We start from the raw sequence: 20,045 nt of genomic DNA on the forward strand, positions 1-20,045 counted from the left end.
TTGATTGAACAATACCCTCTGCTTGCAGACAGGTCCAAGGGTCAGAGCAGACCCTACTAGCTCAGCTGAAGGGGTCCAAGGAGTAGTTTTTAGAAGTTAAAATGTAACACTCTATGGTAATGTAATAACTCTTATAGGCTGTATGTAAATGCTATAGGATTTGTACCTTGTATTAGATTGGCTAGTGAGAATTAGAATATTCAGTACAGAAGATGATTTATTGTATTGTAACAAGGACCTCGCGCTCTTGCTCTAGCTCTCTTAATTCGTCTCTCTTACGCTCTTAACTCTCTTAGCCTCTTGCTCTTGCTCTCCCTCTCTCCCTTCTCTCTTACACCCTGGGCCTGCTTGGAGCTGCAGCTGGCAGCTCTAAGCAGTGCCCTTGTGCCCACACCCTTTGCAATAAACAGCGTGCTTCCAAAGATCTGCTTATAGAGATCTCTCGTCTCCGTCTGTCCATCTCCGGCCGGGCCCGACCGAACCCTCCCGACCTTTCCACAGGCAGCTCTGCGTCCTGCCTGCTTCTACCTGGGCACACAAAGCCTTGGGCTGCTCCAGGCTCCTTCTGGGGGACGTGTTGCACCCCAGCCCTGCCTGGGAGGGAAATTCCTTTCTCCTGGTGTCCACTCTGGACCTCCCGAGCTGCCCTGTCACAAAGGCCCCTCGGTTCTTTGGGGCCCAGCAGTGCCACAGTGGCCCCTTGGCTCCATGGAACGCCACAGGGTCACAATGGTTCCCTTGGTGCCACCAGCCCTGCAGGGTCACAACGGCCCCTGGGTTCCACGAGGCCACGCGGGGTCACAGTGGTCTCCAGAGGAAGGGCAGCACCGAGCCCCAGGGTTTCAGGGGCAGATGAGACACAGCCACCAGAGGCCAAGGCCAGCCACATCTGTCTGTCCTGGCAGGTTTGTCTGGGAGCAGCCCTTGGATATTGGGAATTTGGGAGGTGGAATCCCAATTTTGGCCATGGGCACCTTGTTGAGAAGGATGGGTTTATTCCACGTAAAAGAAAAGCACAAAGTCCAAGAGTTTAGGAAGAAGATGAGAGGTGGCCACCATGGGTGAGGGCAGCCAGACCTGTCTCTCATGGCAGCTTTTGTCTGGGAGCAATCCTTGGATAGACAGAATTTGGGAGGTAGAATTTCAGTTTTGGCCATGGGAGCCTGGATGAGAAGGACGGTTCTTTTCCTTAGGAAGGAAAGCACGGAGCCCCAGGAGCCCCAGGGCTCCTGAGCCAGCCCCTGCTGCCCCGGGAGGGAATTTGGGGAGGGGGCAGAGGGGGTGCGCAGCCCCCGCCGGGGGATGACCCCGGCCGAGCGCCCTTCGTTCAGCACCGAGCTGGGCGTGGGGCCGCAGGAGGAAGAGGCCGATGGGAAGCAGATCCTGCAGGGGGGACAGGGCTTGGGCTCAGGGCAAGGTTCTGCCCTGCACACCTGGCTCAGGTGTGAGCCTGCCCCGGGAAGGGAGCGGGACATTCCCATCCCCACGGATCAGGGCTGGGAGCAGCGCTGGGAGCACAGACATGGAAATCCTGGGAGCCACTGGGGCCGCACTGGGGGGTGAATTATCCCCCCCAGCACCTTCCCAGGCCGCCCTGTGACCTGAGAAATGCTCGCTGGGCCTCGGCCTTGGCCAAGAGCCCCCGGGCTCAGCTGCTCTGAGCTCAGGCGCTGCCGGCTCCCGCAGCCCGCCCAGGGCCGCCCTGCCCGTGCCGGGGCTGTGCTGGAATTCTCTGCTGCTGCTGGGCCACTCGGGGGGTCTGGCCCAGCAGGAAAGGTGACCTTGAGCCAGGAGCTTTCCTTGGCCGCAGCAAAGCCTCGGCACGGAAAGACCTTCCCAGCGCTGTGCCCTGGGCCGGGAGGGATTGTGCCACCAGAGCTGTCCCTCCATTTCTTCTGCCAGGCAGCTCTAGGACATGGAAAGTGGAGAAGCCAGAGCTGCTTCTCAGCTTTCCGCAGTCCTGCAGAGGAATCCTGTGTGGGAAGCAGCCTGGGAACAGGGTTGAGGTGCCAGGGCAGGGGAATTCAGAGCCCTTTCCTCCCCTGTGGGCCGAGGCTCTGGCCCTTGCCCTTTGCAATGGCCCTGCAGCTGCCAGAGGGGCCTTTTTGGCTCAGCTGAGAGCAGTCCTGCTGCAAGGCTGTCCTCGAGCTGCTTGGGCTGCACATGTGCCCAGGGAATGCTCATTGCTTGCAGTCTCAGGCGCTGTGGGTGTGCAGGTGTAACTACTGCAGGAGGGAACAGCTCTGCTGGGGGCAGTTCTTGCAAGGTCCTGGCCCTGGCTCGGGGCTGGGCCGGGGCCAGCGGCAGAAAATCAACTTGCAGCTCGGGCCCCGCAGCAGGGAGGAGCAGCAATTGCTGGGGGAGAGAGACTCTTGCCAAGGGCCTGCGGGGCCGGGCCCCAGGGAACGGCTTCCCGCTGCCCGAGGGCAGGCTGAGATGGGATGTGGGGCAGCAATGGTTCCCTGGCAGGGCGCTCAGGGCCTGGCACAGGCTGGCCCGAGAAGCTGCGGCTGCCCCCGCATCCCTGCAAGTGTCCCAGGCTGGCTCGGCCATTGGGGCTTCCTGCCCAGGAGGGCTGGGCTGGGCTGGGGCTGCTGAGGGCGGGATGGGCTCTGGCTGAGCCAGCTGAAGGCTGCGCATGATGAGGCCGGGGGGACCCCGTTGCTGAGTGGGTTCTGGGGTATCCCACATTTCTGAAGGGATTTTAGAGTATGTCCCATTCCTGAGGCAGTTTTGGGGTCCCCCCAATGCTTCGGGAGGGGTTCTGAGAGGGTGGCTCTGGTGCTTGGAAGGGGGACCTATTGTCAGGGAGCCGGGGAGCCCATTTTGGGAAGGATGCTGCTGTTTCTGGCAATGTTGAGAGGTTCTGAATGGGCTGTGGGGCCCTGGCTCTCATTTTGGGACTTGAGGTGAGCCCATGGGCACAGCAAGGGCTGAGGAGAGGTTCCAAGCTCCCATTTGGGATGGAGGGATTGAGCGGGTGCCTCCAATAAACTCAATCCCAGCCCCAATGTGTCGATGGCAGCCCCAAATGGCTCGATCCGTCAGCCCCAAGGCCTGGCTGTGGGGAGTCAGGAGCCACAGAAGGGGAATTGGTGTCCAGGAGGGATGGGATGGGATGGGATGGGATGGGATGGGATGGGATGGGATGGGATGGGATGGGATGGGATGGGATGGGATGGGATGGGATGGGATGGGATGGGATGGGATGGGGGTGGCATCATGGGGGTGGGATGAAGTGTGGGATTGATGGGGTAGTTTGAACACTTGGAGTGGGACACTCCAGGGAGGAAAAGCAGGAGCTGCTTTTGGGGAGGCTCCTGCTGCTTTTTGACAATTTTGGGGCCTCTAAGTGGATTCTGGGAGGTTGCAGTGAATTTGGGGAAGATGCCGTAAACCCCCCGCAATTTGGGGGGCTGAGGTGAAATCCCCACATTTTGGGAGGGTGAGAGGACCCTAATTGGGAGGGGATCCTGCTGCTTTGCACCCCTTCAATGGGTTGGGAAGTGGCTTGTGAGGGACGGAAGGAAGGAATTCGGAAGGAAGGAATTCGGAAGGAAGGAAGGAATTCGGAAGGAAGGAATTCGGAAGGAAGGAATTCGGAAGGAAGGAAGGAAGGAATTCGGAAGGAAGGAAGGAAGGAATTCGGAAGGAAGGAAGGAAGGAAGGAAGGAAGGAAGGAAGGAAGGAAGGAAGGAAGGAAGGAAGGAAGGAAGGAAGGAAGGAAGGAAGGAAGGAAGGAAGGAAGGAAGGAAGAAAAAGAAAGAAAGAAAGGAAGGAAGGAAGGAAGGAAGGAAGGAAGGAAGGAAGGAAGGAAGGAAGGAAGGAAGGAAGGAAGGAAGGAATTCGGAAGGAAGGAAGGAAGGAATTCGGAAGGAAGGAAGGAAGGAAGGAAGGAATTCGGAAGGAATTCGGAAGGAATTCGGAAGGAAGGAAGGAAGGAAGGAAGGAAGGAAGGAAGGAAGGAAGGAAGGAAGGAAGGAAGGAAGGAAGGAATTCGGAAGGAAGGAAGGAAGGAATTCGGAAGGAAGGAAGGAATTCGGAAGGAAGGAATTCGGAAGGAAGGAAGGAAGGAAGGAAGGAAGGAAGGAAGGAAGGAAGGAAGGAAGGAAGGAAGGAAGGAAGGAAGGAAGGAAGGAAGGAAGGAAGGAAGGAAGGAAGGAAAACAGTGTAAGTTTTGAATGAAACAAAAAAAAGGTAAATAATTGAGTTGTCTTTTAAAAAATACCAATTCCCTCTGAATCCAAAGTTGCAGAAGACTTTTCACTCCACATTTGGGTTTTGTTTTTATTTCTCATACTTTTTCTGGTTCTTTTCTTTTTTCTCTTGTTTTTAATAGATAAGACCTGCTAGGAAAGGAATGCAGAGCAAAATGAGACCCATTTCTGGCAGGCAATGAAAGTGTGGGCTCCTGGTCGGGTTCCTTTTGTGTGGATCCCTCATCTCTGTGGCACGGGGGGAATAGCAGTGCTGGGAGCCAGCAGCGGGCTCAGGAGCATCCCGCTCTGTCAGCTCTGAGCAGGTGGCACATGTCCTGCTCTCCTGCTGCCCTCCAAAGCACAGAATGCATGGGCAAGTTTAGGCCCAGCTCTGGGCACAGCCAGCATGGCCTGGGCACGGGAACGGGGGCCAAAGCGGGCGGGATCCTTCTGCAGCTGCCTGGTGGTTTCTGGTTTCTGTGCCCAGAGTGCCAGGATGTTCTTAAGAGGTGCTTGTCCATGCAGCCCTTGGACAGGCCGTCCTTGGAAGAGCTCTTCAGTGCCCCTTGGCTGCAGGGTGTTCATGTGCCCTAGAGGATGGCAGGGACCCACGGGCACAGTGTGATCCAGGGGCCTGGCAGGTAACAGCCCCACACAGCTCTTGGCAATCAGTGGCAAAGCAAAGCAGACTATTTTGTCCTGTCTGTAGCCCTGAGCAGGGAGCATCAGAAGGGAACACACAGCTCTTGAGCTGCAGCTGAGCTGGAGGCCTGCTCTGGCAAGCACTGGGGGCCACCATCCCCCCCTGGTTTTGTTTGTCTGGTTCATTGATGGCTGGGGCCCTGGGCAGAACCCTGAGAGCCTGGTGTGGCCCCAGGGAAGGAGAAGGAGCCCCTGGAGAAGCTGTAGCAGGTGGGGCTGCTGCTGCTGGAGCCACCAAGGATGAGCTCAAGGACGACAACTTCTTCCTGGAGCTGGCCAGTGGCAGCTGAAGATGATGGCCTTTGATTCTGGCACCTTCTCCAAAGACACGCTCCACGCCCAGTGTGCAGGTGAGTCCAGAGCCAGGGGGATGCTGCCAGAGCTGGGCATGGCACGGCCTGGCCGGGCACCAAAGGTTCCCCCTTTGCTGGGGCGGCTGCAGGGAATTCTTCAGTGGCTGCCAAGCTGCTTTTGGGCTCTGGGCAGCTGCTGAGGAGGTGGCTGTGCCATGGCTGGCTGCAGGCTGGGCACATGTCCTGCCCTCCTGCTCTGCTCCCAAAGGCAGCAATGCTGGGCAGCTTTGGGCCCAGCTCTGAGCACGGCCAGCACGGCCTGGGCACTGCGGGCGGCTGGGACAAGGCCGTGAAATCCAACATCTGGCCTTGTTTGGGGCTGTATGGTCAAAGTCAGCTCCCTTGGCTCCTCCTTGAGCCCTGGCCAGGCTTAGGAGGAAGCCAAGAGGAGGATGAAAGCAGATGTTCCCGCACTAGAAGTGCTGTCAGGTTGTTTCTCCAGCACTGTCAAAGCTGGGCCCTCTCCCAGCGGGGTTGGAGCCTCAGCTGTGGCTGGAGGCAGCTGCAGGAATTCCCAGTGTCCGGGAGTGGCTCTGCAGTCCTTGGCTGGGACAGCTTCCCCCAGCTGATGGGTGGCTCTGGGTGATGGTAAAGTCTGAGGGTCACTGGGGCTGGATCTTGGTTAATCACTGCAGGCAATCTTTGGCACTGATGATTGGGGGCATTGCTGAGCTGTTCCTGCTGTGATTCTTTGCTAATGATTATGTGCTTTGCTGAGCTTATGCTTTTGTAATTCTTTGCAGATTTGCATTTTATAAATTGCACAATCCCTTCAGTAGGGTCTGTGTCTTTGGTGCTGACCCTGCCCACTGGCAAAACAGGGCCCCATCCTGCCTGAGTGTTACCTGAGAAGACAAAAACCCTCACTCCAAATGTCCCCCCTTCCTCCTTGTTCCCCCCACTTTATACACTGGCCATGATGTCCTGTGGTCTGGGATATCCCTGGGGTCAGTTGGGGTCACCTGTCCTGGCTGTGACCCCTGCCAAGCTCCCCCTCACCCCCAGCCCCTCCCCAGCGTGGCCGGACGAGGGGCAGGAAAGGCCTTGGCTCTGTGCAGGCTCAGCAAGAACAAAACCATCTCCGTGTGAGCAACGCTGTGCTCAGCGCAGACCCAAACACAGCCCCAGAGAAAGGCCTGGCAAGGAAATTCCCTCTGCCCCAGCCCACAGCAGCACCCCATGGCCATCCACCATCACCACGGCTCCACGGGTTCCTTTCCATGGCCCCGGCCCTGGCCACGGGACCTTGGGCTGGTGGCCACGGCAGCCGACTGTGGCCCAGGGCTCAGTGCCCGTGTCCATGGCAGCAGTGGCCGGCCACGGGCCCTGAGTGCAGGTGAGCGTGCCAATCCCCATGGCAGCGGGGCCAAGCGTTGGTGTCCGTGGCACCAAAGTGAGGAACGGGTCCCTGTGGCCGCTGCCGTGGCACCTGAGGGCATCAGCGAGTGTCAGTGCAATTGTAGCTGGCACCAGCCCCGGCACCGCTCTGTCCTGAGGGCTGCCATGGCGGCCGAGGGCAGCCACAGGTCTGCGGGCAAGTGGCCACGGACCCTGAGTGCAGCAATGGGTCCTGGGGGGGTTTCCAAGGGAACTGGAACTGATGAGGGTTGCCATGGCATCCAACCCCCTGGGATGTCACACAGCCACCCTGGGATGTCACAACCACTCGGTGATGTCATAGTCTGCTCTATGATGTCAGACTTCTGCCCTGTGATATCACAGTCTTATCTGCAATGTCACAGCTCACTCTGTCATGTCACATAGACACCCTGTGATGTCATATCCACTCTGTGATGTCACACCATCTGTGATGTCACAGTCGTCTCTGTGACATCACACAGCTGCTCTGTGATGTCACAGCCGACTCTATGATGTCATACAGCCACTCTGTGATGTCACAACCCACTCTGTGATGTCACAGCCTGTTCTGGGATGTCACTCGACCACTCTGTGATATCACACAAGTGCCCTGTGATGTCACAGCCCTGTCTGTGATGTAACAAATCTGCACTGTGATGTCACACCAGCACCCTGTGATGTCACAATTGCTCTGTGATGTCGTAGTCTGCTGGATGATGTCTGACCTCTGCCCTGTGATGTCACAACCCACTCTGTGATGTCACAGCACCACTCTGTGATGTCACAGAGCTGCTCCATGATTTCACAGTAGACTCTCTGGTGTCATACAGCCACCCTGTGATGTCACAACCCACTCTGTGATGTCACAGCCTCTTCTGGGATGGCCCAGCCCTCTCTGTGACATCACACCAATACCCTGTGATGTCTCAGCCCACTCTGTGATGTCACACAGCCCCTTTCTGGCATCACAGCTGCTCTGTGACACAGGCACAGAGGTGTTACCAACACTTCAGTGAAACAAAACCTCCTCAGCACCAGCGCAGCACGAAGCAGCAGCATTCTTTATTGGGCCGGATGCACGAGGGGAGAGCCCCTCCCAAGGTCGTGTGTGCCGAGTTCAGGAATGTTCCTGTTTGCAGACTGTGTTTCACAGACTCATTCCCAGATTGTCCCACAATAAACACACACACGACAATCATTGCCCCAAAATCATTGCATATTTCCCCCACCCCTTTGCACATCCGTTCTTCTGCCCTGGGGCTCTCTTTGGGGGTCCCTGGTGGTCGGTGACCCCAAAGCCAGCCCTGACTGCCCGGTGAACTGGTGAAAGTTGGCACACCTGGGCTGGTTGCTGCCTACAGAATCAGCCTTGTGCGGTTCCATGGCCAGTGGCTTTTGGAGAAGAAGCATTGTATGAACCCACCAGGTGCAAACGGTTTTTCATCTGGCAAATTTCCCCCCTTGGAGGGTTGGGAAGCTTCTCTTCCCTTCAAGCCTTCGTAAGCCTCACTCTGCTCCTTTACTCACATCCCACGAGTTCCTCAGCTGCTTTCACAACCATGTTCTTTACACAGCTCAAAGCAAGTGTCACAAGCACAAGTATTGCTGGGATCCCAGTTAGACTTTGCAAAAGTCAGGCCAACCATCAGTCAGGGAAAATCCAAGCCCTTTAAATATTTTATCCAAACAGTTACTGTCTAACCCTCCCCTTAATTCCCTGCTGGATGCAGCAACTGATTTTATCCTCTCCCCCTGATCATCCCATCCAGCATCACGTTTGGAATGTGCACACAACAAGTGCTGCTGTTCCAGTTCAAGAATCCACATACTCCCTGTCCATGTCACAGCAATAGGGCTAAAGCCAATCTGCTCTGTAAAGTCATTTTAGCTGTGGCTGGCAATTGTTCCTTTATTTCAGCAAACCCCAAAGGAGCTGCATTCACTCAAGTTTCCATCTGCAGAGCCCAATGGTGTGTGGCTGCTCTGTTCCTAAAGGCAGATCTCTGCGGAGCAGGGATGGATTCTAAAATCCATCCCGCTGTAGTTCCCGCACTGGGATGTTTCCAAGTTCCATCCCCTTTAACCTTTCCCCACAGTCGGGTTCCCGGTGGTGACTCCTTGCACGAGGGATGGAACGTTAATACCCCCAGTGTCCTTGGTGCTCCTGATTCTCCCAGGGCCAAACGTGTGCTCCAAATTCCATCACTTCCCACCCATCCTGGGGCTCCTAAGGATCTGACTGTGTCCTGCTGACACTCTGTGCCTCTCCATGGCTCGTTCTTTGTTGGCTCAGCCCAGGTGTCACTGAGAAAGGCAGAATCATTTCTACAAACACAGCCCAGCCTCAGAGCCTGGGCCACAGCCAGGAGCCGCTGCACCTCAGGATTCCAAACAGCTCAAGTGTCTGTCCCAGGGCAATCCCACTTTTCCTTTGTCCTGGGATCCTTTGGCCTTGACCTTGTTAAATCAGGATATTTTATACCCACCTGTAAGGGGTCCTGTGGGAGGCCTGGGCTCCCTTTCCAGCCCAGACACCCCTGAACTGGCTGGAAACATTCCCATTGTCCTGTCTGAGGGTGATTCCATACTGCTGGAATTTGGCATCTCCAGGGGCTATCAGTGCAATCTGTCAGCTGATCAATATTTCCTGAGGTAATTTCCAGATCCAGTTTGGAAATGTTACAATTCTCAGCAGTATCGTTCTTATGTGTCCATGGTAAGGAATATTCTCCTTCCATCCCTGTCCAGGTGCCCTGGGTGCTATTTCCTTCCACAAGTGTTCCCAGATTTTTGTCAAATTGCTGACTGAAGCTCCCCACGGAACTGGATTTTCTGCACAGGTTGGTGTTGGCAAACAAGCTGTTACAGGGGTCACATTCTGTCATCTGCCAACATCTTGCACTGACTTTGAAAACCGCATTTCCTTTCCCAGAAGTCAGGAACATCGTTTCTATTATTATTATAGCTACACAATTATTGATCATCTTCATCTAGATCCAATAAATAGTATCCCCTTAGAAAATCCTATTCAATACCTAAAACAATAGGATTGATGTAAAACCCCAAACTCCACGGTGTCAGTCAGTCTTGTTTCTGCTGTATTTAATGTGTGCTCGCTGCTTTTACCCACATGTGATGAACCCCGAGTTTGATTCCTTCTACCTTGAGTGCAGGGTAGGTTACCAGGAGGACTTGAGATGGTCCCTTCCACTTTGGCTGGATTGTTCCAAAATTCCAGGTTCTGATGTACACCGCATCTCCTGGTTGGAAAGGATGTACAGGCGAGTCCAGCCCCAATGATCTGTTGAGAACCATGCACCTTTTAAGGCTTACAAGAGTTAGTCCCAGTGCTATTAAATATTCATTGCAGCAAAACTTCTGAGACTTCCCTTGTCTTGTTGGTGCCACATGGGAAAGCTTCTGGCCATCCAGAAAAAGGATCCACCAATGCCAAAATGTGCCAGTCCCCCTTCTGCCTGGGCAGTTCTGCAAAATCAGTTGGCCAAAATCACCTGGTGATTCCCATGTAACGAGCCCTGGAGGCAGCCTTCTTCCTTCAAAACCAACCACTTCTTTCTCAACAACTGATCTATTATTTTTTGCCATTTTTGTGCTTACTAGATGCCTTTGTAAACTGGCCACCATATTCTCCATTTCCTAATGTGTTTCCTGATGTTTTAGTTCCGTTATACATTAATTGTGGAGCTACAATTACCTGCCCACACGGGGTTACCAATCACCTGCTGGGATTTTCCGTAGCTGCTGCTGATGGGGCTGACTGCCTGTCCTGATCACTGGAATCTGGCTTTTGTTGCAGAACATTCAAGTTTTTGCTAGGTATTAGTGCAAGGAGAGCTTTTTCAGCACCCTCTTGAGCTGTTTGGTCAGCCAATGGATTCCCTGGATTAACTGGGGAGTCTCCAAACCCATGGGCTTTACAAGGGCATCAGGGCCACTTCTTTTGGCTTTGGCACACTCTGCAGTAGGTGACTGATTTCTTTTTGTACTCACTGGAGACCTCTGTGCCCTTTCCTTCCATGTGGCTCCCTGGGCGTCTATTATTCCAAACCCAGAGTTCAAATCAGTCCATATGTTCACCTTTTTTCCTTCAGTGATTTCTAGGAAAGGTCATTCATTCTGCTTTTTGTGCTGCTGTGTTCAAAGCTAAAGCCTGGGCTTCTATGACCTGGGTTGAGGTTCCCACTGCACACCCAGCTGCCCGTTTTCCATCCGTACCACGCTGCTCCCACCAGGGTGCAGGTCCAGTGCTGGCTCCTGGATGGGATTGCTCTTGAGGTCCCAGAGTCTGCCAGAACACACTTGTTCCATGGATCCCAGGCAGCCATAGCACAAAGACTCCAACCCTTCTCTTAGAAGGGACTCGAACACTTCCCTGTTCCAACCTTGGGTACCTTGAACCAAACCCTGCAAAGCTTTTGCTGCACCTTACAGGCAGGTCAACAGTTTACAGCGGGAAAGGAAAAGGTGCCTTTATCTTACCAGGGGTCTTTCTCTGATTTCCTTTGGAGCAGGGATCAAAGGTTCTCCCCAGAATCCTTCAGTGCTGCCTGCAGGTCCTGCCATCCCTCAGATCTGTTGAAATTCAAGAGGATGAGGCCACGGGGTGTCCCAATGGTCCCTTGGTTCCATGGGCCCCACAGTGTAACCATGGTGTCCTTGGTTCTGCAGTGTCACAATGGACCCTTCATTCCATGAGGCCCCACAGTGTGGCAATGGTCCCTTGAGTCCATGAGGTCCCACAAGGTCACAATGGTCCCTTGGTTCCATGGCCCCGCACTCTCACAATGCTCTCCTTGGCTGCACAAGGTCCCGTAGTGGCACAAGGTTTTCATTTTCTTCTTGATTTCCCTTAGCTTTCTTTTTCTTTCTTTCTTTCTTTCTTTCTTTCTTCTTTCATCTTTTTTCTTTCTTTTTCCTATTTTTTTTGTTGCTTTCTTTCTTCTCTCTTTCTTTTCTTCTTTTATTTTTTCTTTTTTTTTTCTTTTTTTTTGGTTCTTTCTTTCCTCCTTTTTTAAAAGTTTTTTTGTTTCACGTTACTTAGTCTTTCTTTCTTCTCTTTTTGTTCACTATTTAAATTTTCTTGCTGATTTCTTTTTGTTTTCTTTCCTTCTTTTTTCTTTCCTTCATTTTTTACCTTTTTTCTTTTTTCTTTCTTTTTTGTTACTTTCTGTCTTTCATCTTTCTTTCTTTCTTTGCTGTCTTTGTTTCTCATGTACTTTTATTTTTTCTCGTGTCTTTCTTTCTTCATTTTCTTTCTTCCTTGTTTCTTTCTTTCTGCTTTTCACTTTTCTTAACATTTATTTTCTTCTTGGTTTCATGTTTTCAGTCTTCCTTTTTTTCTTCCTTTCCTTCTTTCATTTTTATTATCTTTTTGCTTTTTTCTTTCTTTCTGAATTTTTCATTATTTTTCTTGGTTTTTTATTGTTTCTTGCTGCTTTCTTCTTCATTTCTTTTTGTTGTTGTTGTTTTTCTTCTTAGTCTCACGTTATTGAATCTTTCTTTTATCTTTTACTGTTCTTTGCTTTTTAAATTTGATTTCTTTTAGCTTTCTTTCTTCATTCTTTTATCTTTTTTCTTTCTTTTAAATTTTTATTGTTGCTTTCTGTCTTCCTTCTTTCTCTTTTTGCTTTCTTTCCTTCTTTAGTTTCATTCTTGTGTCTTTCTTTCTGTTCTTTTTTTCTTTTTTCCTTGCTTTTTTCTTTCTTCTTTTTTTTTCTTTTTCTTTTATTTTCCTGGTGGTTTCATGTTATGTACTCTTGCTTTCATTGTTTCTTTGTTTCTTTCTTCTTTTTTCTTCATTTTTTCATTTTCTTGTTAATTTTTCTTCTATCTTTCTTTTTTCCTTTCTTTCTTTCTTTTTCTTTCTTTCCTCTTTTCTTTATTTCCTTCATTTTTATTATCTTTTAACGTGCTTGCTTCATTTTTTAATGATTTTTCTTTGTTTTTTAATAATTTTTTTCTTGTTGGTTTCATGTTATTTAGTCTTTCTTTCTTTTTCTTCTCTTCTTTCATCATTTTCATTTTCTTTTTTATATCTGTCTTTTGATTTTCTTCCTTTCTTCTTTTCTTTCTTCCTTTAATTTTTATTATATTTTGCTTGCTTCCTTACTTCATTTTTAAATGTTTTTCTTTCTTTTTTTTCTTTATTATTTCTTGTTGCTTTCTTTCTTTCTTTTTTTCTTTCTTCCATTTTACTTTCCTTCCTTCCTTCCTTCCTTCCTTCCTTCCTTCCTTCCTTCCTTCCTTCCTTCCTTCCTTCCTTCCTTCCTTCCTTCCTTCCTTCCTTCCTTCCTTCCTTCCTTCCTTCCTTCCTTCCTTCCCTCACAAGCCGCTTCCCAACCCACTGAAGGGGTGCAAAGCAGCAGGATCCCCTCCCAATTGGGGTTCCCTCACCCTCTCAAAATGTGGGGAAATCACCTCAGCCACCCAAATAGCGGGGGGCTTACGGCACCTTCCCCAAATTCACTGCAACCTCCCAGAAGCCACTTAGAGGCCCCAAAATTGTCAAAAAGCAGCAGGAGCCTCCCCACTGAGGCACGGGGTCCCCCCGGCCTCATCATGCGCAGCCTTCAGCTGGCTCAGCCAGAGCCCATCCCGCCCTCAGCAGCCCCAGCCCAGCCCAGCCCTCCTGGGCAGGAAGCCCCAATGGCCGAGCCGGCCTGGGACACTTGCAGGGATGCGGGGGCAGCCGCAGCTTCTCGGGCCAGCCTGTGCCAGGCCCTGAGCGCCCTGCCAGGGAACCATTGCTGCCCCACACCCCATCTCAGCCTGCCCTCGGGCAGCGGGAAGCCGTTCCCTGGGGCCCGGCCCCGCAGGCCCTTGGCAAGAGTCTCTCTCCCCCAGCAATTGCTGCTCCTCCCTGCTGCGGGGCCCGAGCTGCAAGTTGATTTTCTGCCGCTGGCCCCGGCCCAGCCCCGAGCCAGGGCCAGCACCTTGCAAGAACTGCCCCCAGCAGAGCTGTTCCCTCCTGCAGTAGTTACACCTGCACACCCACAGCGCCTGAGACTGCAAGCAATGAGCATTCCCTGGGCACATGTGCAGCCCAAGCAGCTCGAGGACAGCCTTGCAGCAGGACTGCTCTCAGCTGAGCCAAAAAGGCCCCTCTGGCAGCTGCAGGGCCATTGCAAAGGGCAAGGGCCAGAGCCTCGGCCCACAGGGGAGGAAAGGGCTCTGAATTCCCCTGCCCTGGCACCTCAACCCTGTTCCCAGGCTGCTTCCCACACAGGATTCCTCTGCAGGACTGTGAAAAGCTGAGAAGCAGCTCTGGCTTCTCCACTTTCCATGTCCTAGAGCTGCCTGGCAGAAGAAATGGAGGGACAGCTCTGGTGGCACAATCCCTCCCGGCCCAGGGCACAGCGCTGGGAAGGTCTTTCCGTGCCGAGGCTTTGCTGCGGCCAAGGAAAGCTCCTGGCTCAAGGTCACCTTTCCTGCTGGGCCAGACCCCCCGAGTGGCCCAGCAGCAGCAGAGAATTCCAGCACAGCCCCGGCACGGGCAGGGCGGCCCTGGGCGGGCTGCGGGAGCCGGCAGCGCCTGAGCTCAGAGCAGCTGAGCCCGGGGGCTCTTGGCCAAGGCCGAGGCCCAGCGAGCATTTCTCAGGTCACAGGGCGGCCTGGAAAGGTGCTGGGGGGGATAATTCACCCCCCAGTGCGGCCCCAGTGGCTCCCAGGATTTCCATGTCCCTGGTCCCAGTGCTGCTCCCAGCCCTGATCCGTGGGGATGGGAATGTCCCGCTCCCTTCCTGGGGCAGGCTCACACCTGAGCCAGGTGTGCAGGGCAGAACCTTGCCCTGAGCCCAAGCCCTGTCCCCCCTGCAGGATCTGCTTCCCATCGGCCTCTTCCTCCTGCGGCCCCAAGCCCAGCTCGGTGCTGAACGAAGGGCGCTGGGCCGGGGTCATCCCCCGGCGGGGGCTGCGCACCCCCTCTGCCCCCTCCCCAAATTCCCTCCCGGGGCAGCAGGGACTGGCTCAGGAGCCCTGTGGGCAGGGAAAAGGGGGTAACACCAGAATGGGGGGATCACACACACTCTGGGGGGACACACACGGCCCCTGGGGACCCCCCTCACCTTCTCCCATGGATCCAGGAGGATGAACCCCAACATGGAATCCCCGACCCCCAGCAGCATCTTGGGGGTGGGGTCTGGTGGCAGCTCTGCGGATCTGGGGGTCACATATCCCAAAAACTCCCTCCAGCCCCACAGCCACTCCCAGACCCCTCAAACCACCCCACAGCTCCCAGCCAGGACTCCCCCAACCACTCCCTGCAATAGAAATGGCCCCAAGAGCCACCAAATCCCCTCCCCGTCTCCCCCAACACCCACCCAAATTCTCTTAAAGCCACAGAGCCATGCCAACACCCCAAACTCCCTCACAGACTGCCCCAAAAGCCCCCCAATCCCCATCACAGCACCAAAAATGGCCCCAAGAGCCACAAAAGCCCCTCCCAGTCCCAAGGAGCTCCCAGACCCCCTCCCAGACCCCATGGCACTGACCAGGACAGGTTGGTGGACAGGAATATCCACAGCCCAGAGCAGCTCGGGCACTTCAGCAGAGATTTGGGCACTTTGGGGGGGACACCCCAGATGGGCAGACCCAGGGCAGGGACTGGGACAGACAACTGGAATTCCTGCAGAACAGATGGGCTCAGGTGGACACGTTCTGCCAGCACAACTACGAGATTGTCGTCCCAATCTGCCTGGCTTTGCAGCCCTGCAACACTCAGATCCTCCCAAATATTCCTCTGAACCCCAAATTCATCCCCAAATGGTGGGAAAATGGTGGAGCTTTAGATCTCTTTGTTTAATTTCTTTATTTTTACCCCAGTTTTGTTTGTTTCAATGGGATAAACATCGAAATTACTTAGATTGAAAACAACCTCCAAGATCATCCAGGGTGGCTTGATGCCAGCAGAAGAAACAATTGGACAGAATAGATGAAAATTTTTAGGGTGTAAAGTTAAAAAATCAGCTCTTCCCAATGAATTTCCAATGTTGATCTGAGTCCCGATGGATGTTCCTGCCCCTGCATTCACCCAGGTGCCTATAGGGATCCAGGAGAACATGGAGAGCACCAGCCAGGGGTTTTCCCAACACGGATCACAGGGAATGTGGGTCACCAGTGCTCTGCCAAACGTGGCTCCTCTGATGGGAGATGGAGCTGGAGCAGAGGACAAAGCTCTTCCCGCAGCTGGGGCACTCGCAGGGCTTCCCTTAGCAGTGCCTCCGTTGGTGTCGGGTCAAGTTGGAGCTGTCTGAGCAGCTCTTCCCACACTGGGGACACTCGTAGGGCCTCTCCCCAGTGTGGATGCGCCGGTGGGTGATGAGGTGGGAGTTTTGCCTGAAGCCCTTCCCACAGTCAGGACAGCAGAAGGACCTCTCCTCCGTGTGAATCCGCTGGTGCAGGAGGAGATTGGAGCTGGTCTGAAACCTCTTCCCACACTCAAGACAGTCATAGGACCTCTCCCCTGTGTGAATCCTCTGGTGCTTGACTAGTGTTGAGCTCTGGCTGAAGCTCTTCCCACATTGCCCACACTTGTAGGGCCGTTCCCCGGAGTGCAGGCGCTGGTGCGTGATGAGGCTGGAGCTCTGGCTGAAGCTCTTCCCACATTCCAGGCACCTGTAGGGCCGCTCCCTGGTGTGAAGCTGCTGCTGGATCACCAGGTTGGAGATCCAGCTGAAGCTCCGGCCGCCTTCCCGGCACAGGGTGGATCTTTCCTCCTCAGAGCACCCTGGGCTGTGTTTGCAGCCCTTCCTCCTGTGGGATCTCCGTGCCTTTTCCTCCCTGTTGGATTCCTGCGCCGTGGAGCCGCTCAAAACGGCCTCTTCCACCAGGTTCTGCCGCGGGGATTTGTCCTCCCTGGGCTCCACCCTCAGCTCCCTGTCTGGGGGAGGAAGGACAAGGAGAGGTTAGGATTTGCCTCTGTGCCACAGGGAAGGGGAAGGAGATCCCCCCAGTCCGTCCCCGGCAGGACGGCATCGGCAGCGGGGCTGTCCTGCAGCCGGGGGCGATGCTGGGCTGGGAGATGGAGCAGGAGAGAGGGGGAAAGGGGCAGGGACTTCCTCCTCACCTGCCTGGGGGTCCCGGGGTATCTTCCTCTTCCTCACAGCCTCCTCCTCCATCCAGCCAAGGGTTGGGAATGGGAAATCCTGGTTTGGGGAAAACAAGGGATGAGTGTGTTGGGTTGGGGGCTCCTACCGCCCAAGTCCACCTTGGGTAGAAGTCACCGGTACCTGGTGTCCATAAAAACCAACAAAAAATTGACAGTGAGTCCAAAAAAAGCCTCCAGGAGTTCCCCCTTTCCAGTCTCCTCACTTTGGGCTTCTGGGGTCCCCCTTGTCAGGGCTGCTGGGGGTCCTGTGGGTCCTGGGGATCCCCCCTCTCTGGGGTCCTGCTTAGGGATGCTGGGCGGTTTTGGGGGTCCCACAGGTCCCTTTTTTCCTGATTCTGCTTTGGCTCCCAGAGGTCCCAGGGTCCCCCTCTTCACGCTCCCTTCACTCCAGGCACTTGGGGCTCCCCCCTCTCCTCACCGCCCCTTTTAGGGCTGAGAGATCCCAGCCCCAACTCATCTCCAGGCCCCCCCACCCCTCCAGGCTCTTGGGGGTCCCCCAGCTCTGGTATCGTCCCTCTCTGCTCTCCCCCCTCCAGGGGTCCCGTGTTCCAGCCCCCTGCTCTCCTGGGGATCCCCAAAGCCAATGTCCCACCCTGCCAGTACTGGGCAATCCTCACATGGACCCCCCAAGACCCCCAAGGGGCAATTATGGCTCAGCTTTGGAGTCCTGTAAGATCCAGATATCCCCTCTGGCCCAAAAAATCCCTCCCAGGGACATGCAAGGACAGCTTGGGCTCGATTCCAGAATCTGCAAGCTCCAAACACCCCTCCAATAAAACCCCTCTGGTGACCCCCCGATAGATTTGGGGTGAGCTCCCCCTCCCGGCTCACCTGCAGGATGGGGGGGAAGATGCTACCGGGGCTGGGGGTGCTGCGGACACAGTGGGTGGGCAGTGGAACCTTGTGGTTCTCCAGCTCCTCCTCCTCCTCTCTCCCTCCTCTTCCTCCCGCTCCTCCTCCACTCCCACCCTGCCCCCCCTTTCCCACCCGCTCTGCCCCACGGCTGCCGCAGCACCGGCTGCTGTGTGGGGGGAGCCCCCGATCAGCCCCAGGGATGGACAGGGGGGTTGGGGACCCCCCAGTGTGGATCCCTCCCTTCCCCAGAGCCCCGGGGAATCGCTCCAGGGCTCAGGTGCTGGGGGACAGGGCTGCACCCCCATGGAACCGCTCTTCTGCTGTCCCAACCCCACCTTTCCCTCCCCTCTCCTCCCCTTTCTCAGCGTTCCCCCAATCCACAGCCCCATTCCAGCTCAATTTGGGTGTCCCATCCCCCTCCCACTTTCTTTGGGGGTCTCAGCCCCCTCTCGCCCCCCCACCCCCTTCTGCACCTTCCCCGTCCCCAATCCCCGCCTCCCCTCCCCCGGCCTTGGTTTTGGGGGTTCCATTCCCCATTTCGCTCAATTTGGGGTCCCAGACCCGCCCCCCTTCTCACCGCTCACCCCGCGGCCGGGGGGGCTCCCAGCACCACCAGTGCCACCAGTGCGGCCCCAGCTGCCCCCACACGCCCCATGCCCAGCGCCGGGCGCTGCCGACAGCCCCAAAGCAGCCGCGCTGTGCCCTGGGGGGTCCCCAGAGCGGCCCCGCCCCGCACGGCACTGGGAGCACCAGTCCGGAGCAGTGCGGAGCGCGGGCGGGCGGCATCAGCCGTGCCCGGGCAGGGCCGGGCCCCGCGGGGCTCCCGCCCGCACTCGGCCCCCGCCGGGACAGCGCGGGGGGGCCCGGCCTGGCCGCCCCCACCTCCCCCTCCCCAAATTCCGCTCCGGGGGGCGCTGGGGGCGGGGGGGGCTCAGCTGGGGCCAGAGGTGCCGGAGCCACGTGTCCCACCGCTGCCAGCACCGCCCCCTCAGGATTAGGGGTGCCCCAAAACTCCCTCGGAGCTGGCGGATACCCCGCAGGCGAGCTGCCCTTCCCCGGTCACCTGCGGGATGAGGGGAACGATGCTCCCGGAGCCGAGAGCTGCGGACACAGAGAGCGATGCATGCACTTGGAGGCTCCTCTTCCTGCCTCCTCTGGCCCGCCTCTTCCTCCCGCCCCTCCCCCTTTATCCCCTCCTCTTCCTCCCGCTCCTCCTCCTCCTCCTGTTGTTTGTGGCTCCCATCCCGGCTTTGTCTGGCATCAGCCCTGGGGCCGTCCCGTGCTCAGCAGCAGCAGCAGCATCATCCTGTGCTCTGGCAGCACTCCCTCCTCCTTACGGAAGGCTTTGGCATTTCTACCGGGCACAGACACTGAAGCTCACCCCGACCTGCCCCGCTCCCATTGCTGTCCCCTGGGCGCTGGGCAGCTGCTGTGCCAGGGCAGCCAGAGACACAAAGGAAGCCAAGTCCAGCCCAGCTGCCCGGGCTGATGCAGACGAGCCCCAGGGCCGAGGTCCTGCAGAGCCCCACGGAGCCCTCGGCTCCTGGCTGGGAACGGGCTGTGCTGCGGCTGCCACAGCGGCCACAGCGAGTCCTGGGGCTCCCCCGGCGCCGCTGCAGCAGCACCCAGGTTCCACCTCCTGTGCCAGGGCCTGGCCAGGGGCCATGAGATCCATGGGCTCCGTGCCGAGGGGGAACAGAGCAACAATGGATCGGCTGCAGCCCCCAAGGACCTCGAGCAAATTGTGCGGGAACATCCAGACGTGGACCTGACGTTTGCGAAGCTGCAGCCGGCAGAGTTCTGTGGCGCAGGAGAGCCGGCTCGGGGAGAGGAGACCTGCAAGGAGCTGCAGGAGAAACACCCTGAGCCTCAAAGGCCGCCACGGCCTGAATCTGTGCTGGGAAAACTTCTTCGTGTCCGGGAAGAGATCCCGGGATGAGGCAAAAGCCAAGTTCATGGCTGGTGGCAAGATGCCGTGCAGGGAGGGCAGAGGAGGGACTGCGGACGGAGCCTGGGAGCCCGGGAAGGAGGGAGGGGTGGGGGAGGTGTTTCTTTAGGATTTGTTTGAGTTCTCCTTCTCCTGGTGTGATTGGTTTGGAAATAAATTCCATTAATTTCCCCAGCTTGGGTCTGTTGTGGTCCTGGCAGTGAGCAGTGAGTGAGCTCTCCCTGCCCCGATCCCAGCCCTCGAGCCTTTCCTTCTGTGTTCCGTGTGCTGCAGCTGTGGGCAGAGTGCCAGAGCGGCTTTGGTGGCACCGGGCACCCGGCCAGGGCCAGCCCAGCCCAGCGGTGCCTGCAATTCATTCCCTCGGCTCCGGCGCTGAGCGGCCGCAGGGCGGGTCCGGCTGCGCGGGCAGGCGGCTCCAGAAGCACCAACTGCGCCCCACGGGACAGGAGGAGGAGGCAGCGGGTGCCGGGGGAATCTCCTTCCTCCGAGCCGGCAGGGCCAGG

At 55.8% G+C, this 20,045-nt stretch overlaps 1 pseudogene; it reads right to left on the reverse strand.

Moving 5' to 3' along the window:
* The window catches only part of LOC138102477 (zinc finger and SCAN domain-containing protein 2-like), a 62,267-nt pseudogene extending 43,527 nt beyond the window's left edge, over window positions 1-18,740 (reverse strand).
* Window positions 18,741-20,045: the final 1,305 nt, after the last annotated feature.

Source organism: Aphelocoma coerulescens, unplaced genomic scaffold (assembly GCF_041296385.1).
Source record: "Aphelocoma coerulescens isolate FSJ_1873_10779 unplaced genomic scaffold, UR_Acoe_1.0 HiC_scaffold_77, whole genome shotgun sequence".
In the NCBI taxonomy this organism is placed as follows: Eukaryota; Metazoa; Chordata; class Aves; order Passeriformes; family Corvidae; genus Aphelocoma; species Aphelocoma coerulescens.